Genomic DNA, 19785 nt, shown 5'->3' with positions numbered 1-19785 from the left:
TTTTTTTTCTTAATACGGACCAATAAAGAGTGATTTTGCATTACTATCCGTTGTGACTTACTGACTTAGTCTGGGAGATTTAGAGTGCCGAGGTTACTCACTAATTTTATCTATTATTACCTCTGAGCACCTATATACCAGTGAGCAGAGCTTCCTCTACAGTAGTTCTCCTGATTAGGCATGCCCTTACCTCATGAGCAGGGCATTGCAGCTTTGGTAGCAACCATTACGTCATGGACTCTGCTGCTGTGGACCCGAGAAGAGTGAGTGCAGATTCATTGCACCCACACTCCTCACATGAAGGGTCCACACTCCTAGAAAATGGGGGATACGTTCCCTGAGTGTCTCCTCCCCATATTCTAGACGGTCCAGAGTCGTCGTGGGACCCCTTTATTTTTTTCCTTACAATAAATTGGTGAAAGAGGAAATGTTTTGGGGACTGTTTTTTCAAATAAATTTCTTTTGTCGATTTTTTTTTTTTGTTAGTACTGACAGTTTATGATGTTGGGTATCTAATAGACGCCATGACATCACAAACTGCTGGGCTTGATCTCAGGTGACTTTACAGCTAGTATCAACCCGATTTATTACCCCGTTTGCCACTGCACCAGGGCACGGGATGAGCTGGGGTGAAGCGCCAGGATTGGCGCATCTAGTGGATGCGCCACGTCTGGGGTGCCTGCGGCCTGCTATTTTTGGCTGTGAAGGCCCAATAACTATGGACCTTCCCACCCTGAGAATACCAGACCACAGCTGTCCGCTTTACCTTGGCTGGTGATCCAATTTGGGGGGGACCCTACTTTTATTGTGTAATTATTAATATTTATAAAATAATTATAAAAAAGAGCCTGAGGGGACCTCCACATTGGATCCCCAACCACGGTAAAGCTGCCAGCTGTGGTTTTCAGGCTACAGCCGTCTGCTTTACCCTAGCTGGCTATCAAAAATGGGGGGACCCAACGTCATTTTTTTTTAACTATTTTTTAAATAGAAAAAAATAATGGGCTTCCCTGTATTTTGATTGCCAACCAAGATAACAGCAGGCAGATGGGGGTGGCAACCCATAGCTGTCTGCTTTATCTGCGCTGAGAATCAAAAATACTGCGGAGCGCTACGTCATTTTTTTAAAGATTTATTTTTACAGCACTGTGATGTCCAGCAATCAAAATACAGGGAAGCACATTTTATTTTTAGTTATTTAAATAAATAATTAAAAAAAATATATATGGGCTCCCGCTGCATTTTTTGTATTGCTAGCTAAGGGTAATCCAAGCAGCTACTGGCTGCTAACCCCCACTGCTTGGTGTTACCTTCACTGGCAATGGAAAATCCAAGGAAGCATTTTTTATTTTTTTTGCCAAAAAACTACAAAAAAAGGACGTGAGCTTCGCCATATTTTTGTATGCTAGCCAGGTATAGCAGGCAGGTGCTGGAAGAGTTGGATACAGCGCCAGAAGATGGCGCTTCTATGAAAATGCCATTTTCTGAGGCGGCTGCAGACTGCAATTCTCAGCAGTGGGGCCCAGAAAGCTCAGGCCAACCTGTGCTGCAGATTCCAATCCCCAGCTGTCTAGTTGTACCTGGCTGGACACAAAAATGGGGCGAAGCCTACGTCATTTGTTTTCTAATTATTTCATGAAATTCATGAAATAATAAAAAAAGGGCTTCCCTTTATTTTTGGTTCCCAGCCGGGTACAAATAGGCAACTGGGGGTTGGGGGCAGCCGTACCTGCCTGCTGTACCCGGCTAGCATACAAAAATACGGCGAAGCCCACATAATCTTTTCAGGGGGCAAAAAACTTCTGCATACAGTCCTGGATGGAGTATGCTGAGCCTTGTAGTTCTGCAGCTGCTGTCTGTCTGTATGGAGAAGAGCAGACAGCAGCTGCAGAACTACAAGGCTCAGCATACTCCATCCAGGACTGTATGCAGAAGTTTTTTGCCCACCAAAAAAATGATGTGGGCTTCGCCATATTTTTGTATGCTAGCCAGGTACAGCAGGCAGCCACGGGCTGCCTCCTACCCCCAGTTGCCTATTTGTACCCGGCTGGGAACCAAAAATATAGGGAAGCCCGTTTTTTTTAATTATTTCACTTATTTCATGAAATAATTAAAAAAAAAACGACGTAAGCTTCGCCCCATTTTTGTGTCCAGCCGGGTACAACTAGGCAGCTGGGGATTGGAATCTGCAGCACAGGTTAGCCCGAGGTTTCTGGGCGCCTCTGCTGCGAATTGCAGTCCGCAGCCGTCCCAGAAAATGGCGCTTTCATAGAAGCGCCATCATCTGGCGCTGTATCCAACTCTTCCAACAGCCCTGGAGCCGGGTGGCTTGTTGGGTAATCATGAGTTAATACTGGCTTTGTTTTACTAGCCAGTATTAAGCCAGAGATTCTTAATGTCAGGCACGTTTAACCTGGCCATTAAGAATCTCCAATAAAGGGTTAAAAAAAAAGACACCACACAGAGAAAAAATACTTTAATAGAAATAAATACACAGACACATTAGAGACTCCATCTTTATTACCCCCTGTCAGCCCAATAAATCCCCAATAAACCAGCGCTGATAAGAGGTTTTTAATAGAGGCTTAAATTATAAGCAGCAATTTCAGCGTTCCAAGTGCCTTTAAATGAATTTGAAGAAACTGCACTTCAGGATTGTAGTGAGGATTGTAGTGAGGATGAGGCGCCCCAGCCCATTACTTGATGGGCTGGGGCATCTCATCCTCACTACAATCCTCACTAGTGTAGTAGTAGTGACGATTGTAGTGAGGATGAGGTGCACGAGCCCATCATGGGCTGGGGCACTTCATCCTCACTACAATCCTCACTACAATCGGGAAGCAGCGTGCAGCCTTCACTCCGTGAGAGATCAGTGCTGCTAGCGGTAACAGCGGTAACGCTGACAGACGCGTTACCATAGCAACGGTGCTCCCGGAGCCGCGGTTAGCGGTGACGTCACCGCTAACTGCGTTGCTATGGCAACGGTGATCTCCGTTAATGACCGGCTGTGTCAGCCGGTCCCTAACGGAACGGGGAGTCGACCGTGTGCTAGAGCATATCGCCGGTACATGGCGATACACAAATGTGCACCGTGTACCGGAGAGATGCACTCGCAGGTCCTACATGACGTGTCATAGTCATGTGACCAGTCTGTAGCCAATGAGATAATAGCCACGTGACTGGTCACATGGCTATTTTGACGTCACGATAGGTGCTGCTTCTCTGCTGGCAGTGCCGGTCACCGGGAGGATTCAGCGATCATCGGATGGAATAGCGGCAGGAGACAGAGTGCAGGAGGGATCGCGGGGACCGGTAAGTGTTATGGCAATGTTTATTAACTGTTTGTGTACATTTATCATGCATTTTTATGTGTTTGTGATTGCCTCCCATTATAGCCTATTGGTTCTAGTTCAGTTCGGCGAACCGACCCCCGTTCGGCGAACCGACCTCGAGCCGAACCGCGACCGGTTCGCTCATCTCTACCCCTGATCCCTGCCAGCTACCAATTTTACCCTCCTGCAAACCGCGGTCGCTGCTACTCTTTTTCCCATCCCTTAGATACCTAGTCATACCTCTACGTGCAGTCCTGTAGTTCCCCGCCACCAGGTGTCCACTGTTTAGCACATTTATATATTACACACACACACACACACAAAAAAATAGAGATAAATATATATATATATATATATATATATATATATATATATATATATATATCATTTTCGGTTATCTAAGCACCTTCAAACCTAAAGAAACATTAATACAATGATGGTTGCTGACACTATGATGGAAAAAGTTTTGCATACAGTAGCTAACAGTTTTTCTTTTGAAATCTGTCGAGACCTAGCATCTGGATCCTAGGTCACTCCCACATATTCTGGGTAGCACGGCGGGCCGAGTCGAGACCGGGTGGAAGCGTGCTGGGATTTCGTGACCTCAAGTTTCACTGGAGATGAGTTGGGGGCCTGGCCTTGGCCCAGGTTCTGCCCGAGGCAGTGAGCATATCCAGAATAGCCACGGGCCCAGCATTGTTGGTCATCCACGCGGGTGAAAACGACCTGGTAAATGTAAGGATCCAGGATCTGCTTGCGTTCATGCAAGTGGACCTGGATAGGTTCAGCAGTTTCTTTAATAATGTGGTTAAAGTATGGTCCAGCATAGTGTCGAGATTGAGTTGAACAAGGGCAAGGAACATAGCAGCCGTGGAACGGTCTAGGCGGCATGTTAACATGCGAATCGCAAAACTTGTAGCGGCAAGAAGGAGTATCGTGGTGGGGCATGATCTGTTGGAGTCAGACATCAGCAGATTGGTTTTAGAGAATGGTTTTAGCCTCAATGATATAGGCCTAGATATATTCCTGTCAGACATTCAGGACGGGGTCGAACAGGCGGTAAGAGCCCTGTGTGGGGGTCGCAGCTCAGGCTTAGGCCTTCGCCACTCCGTGGCCGATGGAAGAGGGATTTGGTGAGAGCCAACCTGCCACGGACGGCCGTAGGCATTGGGTCTCCTCCCTCAGGTTTAAGGCGGATTTGTGCCTGTGGATAGAGCTGTGGCCAAAACAACAAGCAACCCCCTTTTTAGATCAACATTGAATGGTGTTACGTGGATACCTTAATAAAGTACACAAGAAAGATAATCCATGTGCGGTGGGGAGGGGGAACCGGTGGGTGGGTCTCAGCTGTCTGCACAGGATGCACAGAATGCACAGACTGTACAAAATGCACAGAATGCACAGGATGCACAGAATGCACAGACTGCACAAGATGCACAGAATGCACAGACTGCACAAAATGCACAGAATGCACAGACTGTACAAAATGCACAGAATGCACAGACTGTACAAAATGCACAGAATTCACAGGATGCACAGAATGCACAGAATGCACAGACTGTACAAAATGCACAGAATGCACAGGATGCACAGAATGCACAGACTGCACAAAATGCACAGAATGCACAGAATGCACAGACTGTACAAAATGCACAGAATGCACAGAATGCACAGGATGCACAGAATGCACAGACTGTACAAAATGCACAGGATGCACAGAATGCACAGACTGCACAAAATGAACAGAATGCACAGACTGCACAAAATGCACAGAATCCACAGAATGCACAGACTCCACAGAATGCATAGGAGGCACAGAATGAACAGAATGCACAGACTGTAGAGAATGCACAGAATGCATAGACTGTACAGAATGCACAGGATGCACAAAATGCACAGGATGTACAGAGTACACAGGATGCACAGAAGGCATGGAATGCACAGACTGCACAGAATGCACAGGATGCACAGAATGTACAGACTACACAGGATGCACAGAATGCACGGAATGCACAGACTGCACAGAATGCACAGACTACACAGGATGCACAGAATGCAAGGAATGCACAGACTGCACAGAATGCACAAAATGCACAGGATGCACAGGATACAGAGACTGCACAGGATGCACAGGATGCACAGACTGCACAGACTGTACAGAATGCACGGGATGCACAGAATGCAAAGGATGCACAGAATGCACGGGATGCAGAGACTGCACAGAATACACGGGATGCACACAATCCACAGAATGCAAAGACTGTACAGAATGCACAGGATGCACATACTGCACAGTATGCACAGCATGCATAGAATGCACAGAATGCACAGACTGCACATACTACTCAGAATGCACAGACTGCACAGAATGTACAGACTGCACAGACTGCACAGGATGCACAGGATGCACAGAATGCACAGCATGCATAGAATGCACAGACTGCACATACTACTCAGAATGCACAGACTGCACAGAATGTACAGACTGCACAGACTGCACAGGATGCACAGAATGCACAGGATGCACAGACTGCACAGAATGCACAGGATGCACAGAATGCACAGAATGCACAGACTGCACAGAATGCACAGAATGCACAGGATGCACAGAATGCACAGAATGCACAGAATGCACAGAATGCACAGGATGCACATACTGCACAGATTGCACAGGATGCACAGACTGCACAGGATGCACAGACTGCACAGGATGCACAGAATGCACAGAATGCACAGGATGCACAGACTGCACAGATTGCACAGGATGCACAGGATACACAGACTGCACAGGATGCACAGGATGCACAGGATGCACAGAATGCACAGAATGCACAGACTGCACAGGATGCACAGACTGCACAGACTGCACAGGATGCACAGACTGCACAGACTGCACAGGATGCACAGAATGCACAGGATGCACAGACTACACAGACTGCACAGACTGCACAGGATGCACAGACTGCACAGGATGCACAGGATGCACAGAATGCACAGACTGCACAGGATGCACAGACTGCACAGAATGCACAGAATGCACAGACTGCACAGGATGCACAGACTGCACAGGATGCACAGAATGCACAGAATGCACAGACTGCACATTGCTTTCAGACCTCAAGTAATGCAAAGAAAACAAGTCCATAGTCATTTAGACACAACAATACTAATAATGTGTTACCTCAGGAAGAGTCAGAAATCACTATTTTGTGGAATAACCATGATGTGTAATCCCAGCTTCCCTGCGTCTTGGCTGATTTCCACCAGTCTGTCACACAGCTTTTGGGTGACCTTATGCCACTCCTGGTCAGAAGAATTAGGGTATGTGCGCACGTTGCTTTTTACCTGCTTTTTTGCTGCTTTTTCTTCTGCGCTGTTTAATGCCAAAATGGATGTGTTCTTCTATTCAAGCAAAGTCTATGGGAATTTGGGTTTCTTGTTCACACTATGTTGTTCAAAATGTTGCCTTTTTGTGGCAGAACTTTGGTCAAAAACTCAGCTTTTCAAAGAAGCAACATGTCAATTGTTTTTGCCATTTGGGTTTTGCACTGCAAAGCTGAGTTTTTGACCAAAGTTCTGCCACAAAAAGGCAACATTTTGAACAACATAGTGTGAACAAGAAACCCAAATTCCCATAGACTTTGCTTGAATAGAAGAACACATCCATTTTGGCATTAAACAGCGCAGAAGAAAAAGCAGCAAAAAAGCAGGTAAAAAGCAACGTGCGCACATACCCTGAGGTGGACTCTGGTTGGAATTCAACTGATACAGGAATCGACATGTAGAGAAGCTAATTTTTTTACAAAACTGTGCAGTGGTCTCTTAATTTTTGCCAGAGCTGTATATATATATATATATATATATATATATATATATATATATATATATATATATATATATATATACTGATAAATATATATTGAGGTATAAAAAATACTCACAGTCCCGGGGATTCTGCCTTATCTTCCCTGTTTTTAGACAAAAAGGGAAAAGAGGGAGCTAAATATATAGCAAAAAAAGGGGGTGTAAAAGAAAGATAAAAAAAGTTCAAAGAATTCAAAATTCCACCGAATTTCTTCTCAATTCATCAACAGAATCTTCCAGCTAAACATTAACCAAAGCCCATAGTAAATAGTCGTATCTGTAAAATGGACTCTGAAATAACTGATCCATTTGATAGACATGAATCACACGCACTGTACAGAGCAAATGACATGGCTTTACAGGATGATTTATCTCCTGCCACTCATTAGTATCATAGTATCATAGTATCATAGTATCATAGTTTTTAAGGTTGAAGGGAGACTCTAAGTCCATCTAGTTCAACCCGTAGCCTAACATGTTGATCCAGAGGAAGGCAAAAAAACCCCAATGTGGCAAACAAGTTCCAATGGGGAAAAATGTCCTTCCTTCGTCCACATCCGGCAATCAGACTAGTTCCCTGGATCAATACCCTGTCATAAAATCTAATATACATAACTGGTAATATTACATTTTTCAGGAAAGGCGTCCAGGCTCTGCTTAAATGTTAGTAGTGAATCACTCATTACAACATCATGCGGCAGAGAGTTCCATAGTCTCACTGCTCGTACAGTAAAGAATCCTCGTCTGTGATTATGATTAAACCTTCTTTCCTCAAGACGTAGCGGATGCCCCCGTGTTCCAGTCGCAGGCCTAGGTGTAAAAAGATCTTTGGAAAGGTCTCTGTACTGTCCCCTCATATATTTATACATTGTGATTAGATCCCCCCTAAGCCTTCGTTTTTCCTGTCTTGGTATTGCAGCCCCCCCATTCCTCTAATAATCTTGGTGGCTCTTCTCTGCACCCTCTCCAGTTCAGCTATGTCCTTCTTATATATCGGTGACCAGAATTGTACACAGTATATAAGTGCGGTCGCACTAGTGACTTGTACAGAGGTAGAACTATATTTTTTTCATGAACACTTCTACCTCTTTTAATACATCCCATTATTTTATTAGCCCTGGCAGCAGCTGCCTGACACTGGCCACTAAAGTGAAGTTTACCATCCCCCCATACACCCAAGTCTTTTTCTGTGTCTGTTTTACCCAGTGTTCTACAAATAAGTACATAATCATAAATGTTATTTCCTCTACCCAAGTGCATTATCAGTAATATTTTACAGCACTGAACAGAAAAGCCAAATGTCATTAAATTAATAATTGCCAATCACGCGTACTCTATACAAATGTTATCTTGGTAGCAGTGGCGTAGCTAGTGGTTCAGCTCAGGGGGGGCGAAACATCTGAATGGACCCCTAACCTGGTAACAACTATAGTAGCACTCCATAATAATGGGTATACAGGAACCTCAGCAGATGATCACGCTGTTACTGAAAATAGATCTACACAAAGGCCAACACTAATGTGACGCTCTGGCCGGGCCAGGTAGTCACAAATAGGGCCCCGCATTACACCTTTCCCTCACAGGTAACACACAGCCGACCATTTACACCTTCGTCACCACCTCAGGGATTGATAGACACACCAGGGGGTGGAACCAGGCTGTTGGAAGATGCCCACCAAGGAGTCTAGATAGCCTGGAGCGGGAAAAGCAGTTACGTTAGTGCATTTTCGGAGTTCAGTGGAGGAGGTCAGGCCTGTGATCGGGCCTGAGAAAACTGACAGGTGCCAGGGTTGGAGCCCAGGTGCCTTTTGACTCAGAGGCAGACGGTGGTCTCGTCTGCAGGAGCCGGGAAGATGGCTCGGTGGAACTGAGGTGGACCGAGACAGGGTAGTGGCCCGCCGGTACCAACCCGAGGAACCAACCCAGAAACCAGAGCACAAAGGGGGGTACTCAGACCCTGAAGCTAGGTCCAGAAACCACTGGGGACTGGTTTGTTAACTGATTGAGGCCAGGACTCTAGGTCCTGTCCCACAAACAGTCCTGACTGAAGACAACAGCCCACCGAGGGGGTTAAAAGGCCACCGCCACGGCTCAGAGATCCTACGGGCCAGCGTCTGCGGGCAAGGGCTCCCGCCGTCACAAGCCGGGAGCAGACTCCTGGAGTTGCAATCATAGGCAGTCCACAGTTCTAAAGGTGCAGGAGAAAGACAGAGACCACCAGCCAGGTGGGGGAACCAGAGCGCAGCCGGCTGCGGGCACCGACCACCATCACCTTGGTTTACCAGAGACTCGTGTGTTTACTAATAGTGAGTACATCAGCACCCTCCGGTCACCCATCTCCCTGCTCCGCTAAGCCCCAACAGGTCCCGGGGCCACCATCCCTGCACACGGAGGGGTTAACAACTTGATGAACAACATCTCTCCCGGGTGCCCCGTAACTGCAGCAGTGGTGTCCAATATTACCACACATCGTGGGTGGCGTCACAAACTCTGTACGACCCAGCCCGTACATCTACGTCCTACACCCACCATCCCATCACCTCCCCTTTACATTTGAATTGACCGTGAGGCCCCCGAGTCCGGAGACCCTCAAGCCACCTACCAGAAGGGCCGGATCCGAGCAGGCTCGGCTGCCGCCGAGCAAGGGGTGGTACACTGATATTACCGCCATGTGGTGAACATATAGTGGTAGATTTCAGTCCTGCAGTACATATGAGAAATTATAGTACAGTTATAGGTGGTGACTTGCAGCTAATGTTCTTACTGATGGAGTCATTCACTTTTCTCGTCTTTTCTTTCTGGCCAGGGCCGACATGACGACTTCTCCAGCCAGAACCCATCTGCAGAGATTTCAGGGCACTGCGGCCGATACCGCTGCCCCTGACTGCTGAGCCCCACGCTATGTCCTCCCATGGTCACCTGTCCCTCCTTCTCACTGTGCAATGCCCCCCGCTGCCCCCTTCCTTGCTGGGACCTCCTCCAGGTCATATAAGCAGCCTCCGGAGTCCCTCCTTCCTCTTACCACAATCTGCCGTCAGGGTGAGCATCACCGATGGACCCCCTGGAAGCAGCGGTAAGAGAAAGGATTGGACGGGAGGGAGCCGAATGGCTTGCCTCCCTTGTGGGCACCAGCTCCCTCCTGCCGGTTCCCAGCAGCGGTGGGCGCAGGTCTTCCAGACCCTCCCGTCCACCGCAGCATTTAAGCCCCACCACAGATCCCAGGCAAAGGGCGGCCTGGTCCAGAAGGTCCGGTCCGCTCTCACCCCCGGCCCCCGAACACCCGGTTCCCTTGGCAACGCGGTCGCCGCCGCCACACAGCGCACCTCCCCCTCCACACAGCAGGCATGGTGCGTCACCCCGGATGATGCGGCCCCCAGCCCTCCTCCTACAGCAATATTCACAGTATTTGCAGCTAACAGTGGTATGTGGTACTAATGATGAAAAGAATAGAATAGAATAGACCATGTCCGTGATTGCCGCACGGAGACATGTCCATTTTTTTCTGGCATCACGGATGTCCCATGGACCACACTATGGTGTAATCCGTGAAACACGTGCCAGAAAAAAACGTGCTTCTAAAATAAAAAGCATTTTAACTCACCCGGCTTCAGCGGCGCTCTCTGCAGCCCGTGCAGCTTGCTGCTTCTGAGCCGGCTCATTACTATTGTGCATATTCATGAATGCACAACACAGCCGACCCGGAAGCAGCTGCTGCGGGGGTCAGCGCCGGCCGGATGCTGCACCGCGGGAGTGATCAGAACCAAGGACAGCGGGAACGGGCACAGGTGAGTTGATTTCTAAATGCAATCACGGGCCACGGAGAACGGAGCCCGGATTGCACTTAGACAACCCACGTGTGCCGTGAATCACGGCACACGGAGGGACATGGGCGTGTTTTACACATCAGTGAAGAACGGCAGTGTTTTTCACTGACGTGTGAAACGGGCCTAAATCAGAGAGTTATCGTGCACCTGTCGCGGGCGGAGGAGGGGACGCTGCGCTCTCCCACTGCTCGGATCCGGCTGCTGCTGCTGCTGCTCAGTGGTGGCGCGAGCGGTGGGCCGGATCCCGGGGACTCGAGCGGCGTTCCTCACCCGTGAGTGAAAAGGGGTTTGGTTTTGGGGATTTATTGTCCCTGACGCCACCCACGGTTGTGGTGAGATTGGTGACACCACCGCTGCTCCGGACGGGGATCCTGGGAGCGATGACAGGGAGCAGCTTGGATGTTGGTTCTCCCCTCCGTGGGTAGGGGGATTGGTTGTCCTGGGGCCAGGTGATGGGGAAGAGATGGATGGCAGGCGGGTTACGGGGCCTGGCGAGCTGCAGGGTCGCGGGGGCAGCGCTGTGCCGCACGGCACGGTGGTATTCACTCAACCAATGATGTACACAAAGTCTCCGGTAAAACAAACGGCTGGATGGACGGGTCCCACAGACGGCTGCGGTGTTTCTCCTCCCGGCAGGTTGATGGTGACTGCCTTTCCCTGCACCTGTGTAGTGTAAACGGTTCCAATGGGTTCCCACCGGTAACCCGCTCCCCAGATTGAAGGTTGCTGAAGGAGCCCCTTTTGCCCGCAGGCTCTGGCCCTGGGAACTTTAGCCTTGGCAGTGACTGTGTTTCCCTCTAACGGTTGGACTGTTGCCTTCTGTCGGGACTTGGCTGCTGGGAAAGCCAGGAGGTTCCCTTCGCTAACGGATTTGACAAATTGCACGGCGACTCCTAGCCTTGCCGGGGTCCGTAAGCCCCTGCCGGATGGTGCTGGCTTCTCTTTGCGTACCGGTCCGGTACCACCGGGCCACCGCCCGTCCACGGTCCTTGCGGCTAACTCCAATAGGCCTCTCCTGCAGACGGTCACCACCGTCTGCCAACCTTGCTGTTCCGTCCGGGCCACACACCCGGACCACTTTCTGTCTGCTCCTTTACCACTTCACTCTCCTCTCTCTTTCACTTCCAAACTCAACTGACTCTTTTTCCCGCCTCCAGGACTGTGAACTCCTCAGTGGGCGGGACCAACCGCCTGACCCACCCCCTGGTGTGGACATCAGCCCCTGGAGGGAGGCAACAAGGGTTTTTGTCTGACTTAGGTGTGCCTGACCGGGAGTGTGGGGTGTGTTGGTGTAGTGCTTGTGACGTCCTGGCTTGCCCAGGGCGCCACACAACAACCACAGATGCAAGACGGGAGGCATCCGTGACTCCATTCTGACTGCGCAGAGGAAGCAAGCAGTGGTGTCGCCCTCATACACTGATTGTGCAGCTATGCAGTTGGCCCACCTGATGAAGAAAGAAAGGGAACCCAGATCCACAGGCATTCAGGTTTCTTTATTAGAATGTATGTAACACCAAGGAGATAATGTTAAAATTTCATGTTGGCTTATGTTAGCATATATGCGGTTTTTATAGCCCATAATCATGATGCTTTTGCTATGACAACATAAGTAGTATCCTGTCACAGTGCAATTCCCTGCTACATAATTAGCTGACACATGTTGTTGACCAAGTCGATCAGCCCACCTGTTTGAGTGCTTTGATGATATGTGCCTGAGCATGCTGGTGGGGGTCAGGCTGGTAGTGGTCAGGCTGGTGGTGGTCAGGCTGGTGGTGGTCAGGCTGGTGGTGGTCAGGCTGGTAGTGGTCAGGCTGGTGGTGGTCAGGCTGGTGGTGGTCAGGCTGGTAGTGGTCAGGCTGGTAGTGGTCAGGCTGGTGGAGGTCAGGCTGGTGGTGGTCAAGCTGGTATTGGTGAGGCCGCTGCTGATCTTGGTATGGCACAGGTTTCAAATGACAATTCTTTTATCTTCTGCACTTTCTTTAAAAAAGTGCATGATGAGGAAACACCTAATCCTTGGCTTGGGAACTTGCTGTGTGTGGGTGTTCTGAGGAACAATTGCCCGCCTTCTCCCTTTGGCCACCCCAATACCTCTTCCTGCCTTTTGTGGTGCTGCTTACATCTCTCTATCTGCACTGCTGTCCTCAGTCTGCATGACGCCTTGCCAAGTTGGGTCTGTGAATTCATCATCCACCACCATGTCTTCCATGTTCACACTCTGGTCCTTCTCCTCACTTGTTGGCTTAACAACATCACTTGTTGGCAACTGTGTCTCATCATCATTGACCTCTTGAGACATTAATATAGAAAGAGGGGGAGAGGCGATCCAGATTGTAATTTCAGTGATTTTATTACAACGCGTTTCGGAGAGAAACCCTTCTCCATACCTGAGGGGTTTCTTTCCAAAACACATTGAAAAATAAAATCACTGAAATTACAATCTGGATTCTCTACCCCTTATGGCAGAGAGGCATATATCTCTTTCTATCTAATGGTCATCCTCAATTCAATGTAGGGCTGCAGCAGCCTTGGCATACAGGCTTTCTACAGTTAATTGTGATTTATCCCACCTTACAAGGTGAGCTTCTCCATCATAGTCCTCTGCCAAATTATCATCTGAAAAGTTCCTTTTTTGCGCTCCTGGTCTTCCGACATTTTCTACTGCATTATCTACATAGTACAAAATCTGTGGCCCTGCTAAAAATTGCTATTTCATCATCTAAATAGTTCAAAATCTGTGATCCAGCCCAAAATTGCCATTTAATCATCTAAATAGAGGTAATTGTGTAGTCCATCCCAAAATTGCTATTTCATCATTTAAATAGGGATTGCAAAATCTGTGGTCCAGCCACAAATGTCCATTTGATTATCTAAATAGAGGCTGCTACTTCTATGGCACTGCCTGTGATTGAAAATTTAGCATCTAAATTCTAACTAAATCTGTGGTCCTGCGGCCTGCCGCAAATAGACATTTCAGCATATAAATACTGATTAAAAATTCGATGCTCCTCCCACAGTATCTCAGCAGACATAAAAAGATTTGGATACTTGTGTGGGCCTCCAACACATATATATCACAGGAGTAAAATACTAATTGATAACTCTGTACTCATTTCCAAAAATTAGAGGCAGACACCTTGAAAGTGGAATCAATTGCCCCAGAGTACTCATATTGTCATAGTGCAGCAGTCAGGCATAGGCCATGCATGAGACAGGGTTTGGGTCAGCATTTATAGCTTTCAAATGAATTTAAAGTGAAAAGGTGGATGAGTGACAGGTGTATATTATGGTTCAGAGACCGCAAAAGATCTTACAAAAATCCCATAAAAGTTGATGATAATACACATGAGTAGCTTAGCTGGCTGCAATCCACTGACTACACAAACACAACTAGAAGTAGCGGTGGAGCGTTCCTAACAAACCTAGATGGCTCGTCACCGCCGGAGAACTAACTAGCCTCAAAGATGGAATGAGGAATCCTGACTTGCCTCAAAGCAGCCCCAAAGGAAAGTCAAAACCCCCCAACATGTAACAACGGTGATGTAATTAAAAAAAAAACACAGAAGATATAGAAATAAGCAAAGTGAGGCCCTGCTAGCTAAATACAAAAGTATGGGATAGATTGCGGGTTCCAGCCAGTTAAAACCCTGAAAAACACCAACACCTGAAAATTAAAAATTCCCTTTAATATTACACGATCTTTCTTCCCACTATATAAGGAACTCTTGTGCAAATTCATTTAAATAACATGAAATACAAAAATACAAAACTCCTGATCAAACAGGGAGTAAAAACTCCCTTTCTTGCTACAAATAAATCGTCGTGCAAAAATAGTGCAGGAAGAACACTCATTCACTTGCAAGAAACAAAGGGAATATTCTCAAACACAGACCAAAAGCGTAAGGCAAATGTAGCGCCCCTGAGCCATTAGGCGCTACAGGGTATTACATCTAGTCACAGATGCGGTACCAACCTCGGGTTTTCTGGAAGACCAGTGCCGGTAATACCACTAAACAACACACAAACAAACACACAAACCCTTGCCTTTTCCCCCCTTCTGACTCGGTGACAGGCTAGGGATGGACCCAATGGATGGTCACCTAGGGGTGCGACCTATCCAGTCCACTAGTCAGCAACCTGGGAGGAGGGGCAAAGCAGTCAGTTAGTGGAGTTGAAAGGAGTCAGACGTTGACTTACTGACGGGAGAGTGAAAAAGTGACCTGTCAGGCTCAGGGCGTGTGGTCGCCGGGAGAGTATGGGAAAGTACTCACAGGACCAAGGCACCAGTGGGGTGCAGAACCCTAGTTCAGCAGGATGCTTCACGCTCACCTGATAAATCTGCCCGGGGAGGGGACCATCAAGGACCTCACCGACGTTAGTGTCCAGGGCACAGCAGCAAAGTGGGAGCCTGGGAATGGGGACAGAGATATGACCCAATAGAGGTTCAAGCTGCCTACCATACAGGGCAAGACTGAAAGACCAGGAGGGGACCCCAAGATGCTCCAAGCCACGGCGACCCACCAACTACATACAGGTGCATGGAAGTAAAGCTCATCGGGTCACCACACCGGTACTGGGACCAAAGGAACCATTTGGTAGAAAACAGCATCAGTCGGGTTACAGGTCAACTTCAGTGAGTAAAGAACCAGTTAAACTGAAGCCCCTTGTGTTGACTAAATTCTTCCTGCACTCCTGAATCACCAAAATCCACCTTACTACAACCACCATCATCCTTCCCTGGGGCCTAGCCCAACTTGCGGAGGGCCATAACATACAAGCTTCCTATAACATCAGCCCCAGCAGAGTGAGACTTTTCAGCGGCGTCTCTCCCCATATAGCCACATACCGCAAGTGGCATCACGACAAACATTCTACTTTATTCCCCTGTATTATATACCCCTTTTTAAAGTGACCACCAGGGTCACGGAATGGGGCATCAGCCATTACACCCATGACACTTCCCCGTGATAAAAGGCCCAGGACCGAGTACCCCAAAGCCCTGGGGCGAGTCACAAAAGCCCGAAGGCTGGAAGACAAAAGTCAGGCCATATTCACAAGAATTACCGGCAAAGATTAGACAGAGACTGCCTTCCTATATCCGCCCAGGCTGGACTCCATAGCCTACCTGAAATAGCAATCATCTCCAACACCTGTCTGAGCGATAGATGCAGGATCAGACTCACTACCAGCACTAGCCACCAGAGGGAGGCCAGAGACACTCCAGGAAACAGCACCATCTCTGATGATATTCACAACAGTACCCCCCCCCAGAGGAGGGGTCACCGAACCCTCACCAGAGCCACCAGGCCTCTCAGGATGGGCATGATGGAAGGCACGAATTAATCTGTCAGCATGAATGTCCAAAGCGAATACCCAAGAATTGTCCTCCTGGCCGCAACCTTTCCACTTAACAAGATACTGAAGCTTCCGTCTCTTAAGACGGGAATCCAAAATTTTCTCCACTTGATATTCCAGATCCCCTTCTACTAACACAGGGTCAGGAAGTGCAGCAGTAGGAACTGCAGATTCAACATATCTCTTCAACAGAGACTTGTGAAAAACATTTTGAATCTTAAAAGACTCGGGAAGAGCCAAACGAAAAGATACAGGATTAATGATTTCCAAAATTTTGTAAGGACCAATAAATCTTGGCTTGAATTTAGGAGAAGAAACCCTCATAGAAATAGTTTTAGAGGAAAGCCAAACCATGTCCCCCACTTTAAACCGGGGACCAACAGTCCTACGCTGGTTGCAAACCTTTGAGCATTTTCCTAGGACAAAAATAATTTGTCTATTACTTGATTCCAAATCTGTTTCATTCTGTTGACCACAGTATCAACTCCCAGATAGGCTGAAGCCTCAACCTGCCTGGAAGAGAACCTAGGGTGAAAAACACAATTACCAGAAAAAGGAGACATCAAAGTAGCAGAGATAGCCCTATTATTAAGAGCAAACTCTGCCAAAGGCAAAAAAGAAACCCAGTCTACCTGATCCACAGATACAAAACATCTCAAATAGGTTTCCAAAGTCTGGTTTGTTCTCTGTCTGACTATTAGTCTGAGGATGAAAAGCAGAAGAGAAGGACAACTCAATTCCCAATTTGGAAAAAAATGCTCTCCAAAACCTAGACACAAATTGAACACCTATATCCGACACAACGTTCTCAGGAATCCCATGGAAACGAACAACATGTTGAAAAAACAAAGGAACCAACTCTGTAGAAGATGGTAACTTGGACAATGGAGTTGTGCCGCCCCTGGGAAGCAGCCGAGCTGCTCGGATCCAGGTTCACTGTGGCTTGAGGGTCTCCGGACCCGGGGTCCTGCAGCAACTCAAATCAAAGGGGGAGTATTTACAGGGGATTTAGAGTTTGTGACGCCACCCATGGTGTGCGGTAAGGGAGTACCGCCACTGCCGGTGGGAGTACCCGGGGGTGATGAGGCGGGCGCAGCCAGATGACGTTTCCCTCCACGGGTAGGGTAAGGCCCCCAGGTTCTGGGTGGTGGATGCCGGTGCACGGGTGGATGGCCAGTGGGAAGCAGGGGACCGTTCACGTACTCACTCAGACAGGCAATCAAAAGCAGATACTGACAACAAGGTAAACCAAGTCTCTAGGTGTCGTTGCCTTCTTGGGGAACCCATCTGGGTATCCTTCCCCTGTGATGCTAACAGTGGTCCGGAGCCTGCCTAAGTGCACAAAATTAGAAGTGTCCAGGTGGCCCGTCGACATAAAGCTGTCCGGACCTCGCTCCCTATTGTTAGTAGTGGAGCTGTGCTCTCAAGAGCTCACGCTTGGGATTTCAGTTGGCCGCTTCTATGGGAAAGCCCTATCCCCCTTGTTGCGCTAATGCCTTGATCCCTCAGCTTTGTGGGGACAGTACGTGAAGTCACTATCCTCCTCAGGTTAATTGCCGGGTTGCTTGAATTGTATAGTAGCACGATACTCAAAAATTAACCCTCCTATTGTCAATTCCCTTTTATAGCAGGAGTGGATTGTTCATGTTATAACATGAAAAGAGAATTAAAATGTAACTTTTAATAGTGTTTTTCTAAAATGATATAGAATCAATAAAACGTGAAAATATAAAATGTATTGCCCGTTCTTTAGGCCACCAAGCTCAATTGGACCAAAAGAATCAGGCACGACGCACTAAAAAGGCTTCCTCTTAGGTCAGGCTACTTGCCTAGTACCCTATAATCTTCCAAGTTAGTTATTGCAGGGAACCGCCCTCCACACTATCTTGGAGATTTCAGTCTTACGAGGAAAAATGGTGATATACAATACCATTCACTAATATAATGTCACTTCAATTCATATGATCATTAATAAAATGGAATAGTCTCACCACATGGCGGGCTTGTTTATGTTTCATCAAACCTCTTTACTTCAGACATGGAGCAAATACTCATAAGCCTTCCTGGCTGTCCTAATGCTTTATCCTCCAAGCAGACATCATACAACTCCCAACGCGTTTCTTTCACTTTAAAATCGTCAGGGGAGTCTGTGTTGGTCAGACTCTGCACGTCCAAAAATACCACCATTCACTTTAGCTTAGTGGTCTTTTTCAATAATTAATGCCCACAGCGGACTGTAATCAAAGCAGAGAAGCTTTAATACTTCTTCTTCCACATACAGTAAGTTATTTTAGCCCGTTTCATTTCATAATCAATCTACTCACCATCCTGTGTCCATAGACATTCATAATCATACTGCGCCGCGCTGAGCGCTATGGGCGCCGCCATTTTATACATGCTGCGCATGCCCATTGCATCGCAGTCAGTGGGGAAAGGTCACGTGATCGGACATCCCGTCCGCATCACGTGAATGATGAGAACGCCCCTTCTGAATGAGGAAGAGTTGTGGAACGCACGCCTGCGTTCCACATATTCAATCTGTTCTCTCCGTCGGCGCTATGCCTCCTATGCAGACCGCCTTAATCGATAAGGGAGAGAATAGCGCCGATTTATATCCTTTCCCTATTTTTTGACAGCGATCATCCAGATATCACTGCCTACTTTACTGTGAAGCATATCAGCTTCATCCCATCAGTAATGGTATCAATTTTAAATGGTAGCATATCTTCCTCTTTATTTAGATATTATAATACTAAATACGGCCTCCATAGTTTGTTTTTCCACAGCCTATTGTATTTGTTATTAATTCTGCCCTTATATAAGATCGTCAATGTGAAAGATTTAATATAGATCTTATATTAAAACCTTAGCCTCCCCACAGATAGACAAAGCATTTCCATAGAGCATATGTATCGGCTCTCTCATCCCAAATCACGGCAGCTATGCCAGAGGGAGGAACACACCACGATTATTGAACCCACACCAAAGTTCAGTCTTTTTTTATCTATTTATCCAGAATCAAAGATCATAGAAAAACTGTAGACAATCTTTAGAATTATTGTTGTTGAAAAAATAATTTCCAGAGGAGCCCTAAAGATTTTAACCATTTTCATCCTTCCTTTCAGATGGAGAATTGGTCTATACTGTTGAGGTTCACATTTGTTGAACAAACTAAAAGGGACAGTACCCACCACCAAGCGTGCCCGCTAGCTTCAGGCCTCACGCTCATAGGATGACCCTTCCTAGCCTGCGGAGGTTGGCACCCTAGTTCCTACGCATATGGCGCCCCCGCTCAACGATGGCTGTCCCTCCTACACTCACCCTCAAACCTATTGTGCACAGAGAAAAGGAGCAAAAGATAATTGTTCGTTTAGACCATACGGTGTGACTGTATGTAATCTAAATATCCAGAA

This window comes from Anomaloglossus baeobatrachus, chromosome 1 (assembly GCF_048569485.1).
Source record: "Anomaloglossus baeobatrachus isolate aAnoBae1 chromosome 1, aAnoBae1.hap1, whole genome shotgun sequence".
Taxonomy (NCBI): Eukaryota; Metazoa; Chordata; class Amphibia; order Anura; family Aromobatidae; genus Anomaloglossus; species Anomaloglossus baeobatrachus.
The sequence above is the reverse complement of the archived record's forward strand: the minus strand, read 5'-3'. Positions refer to the sequence as shown.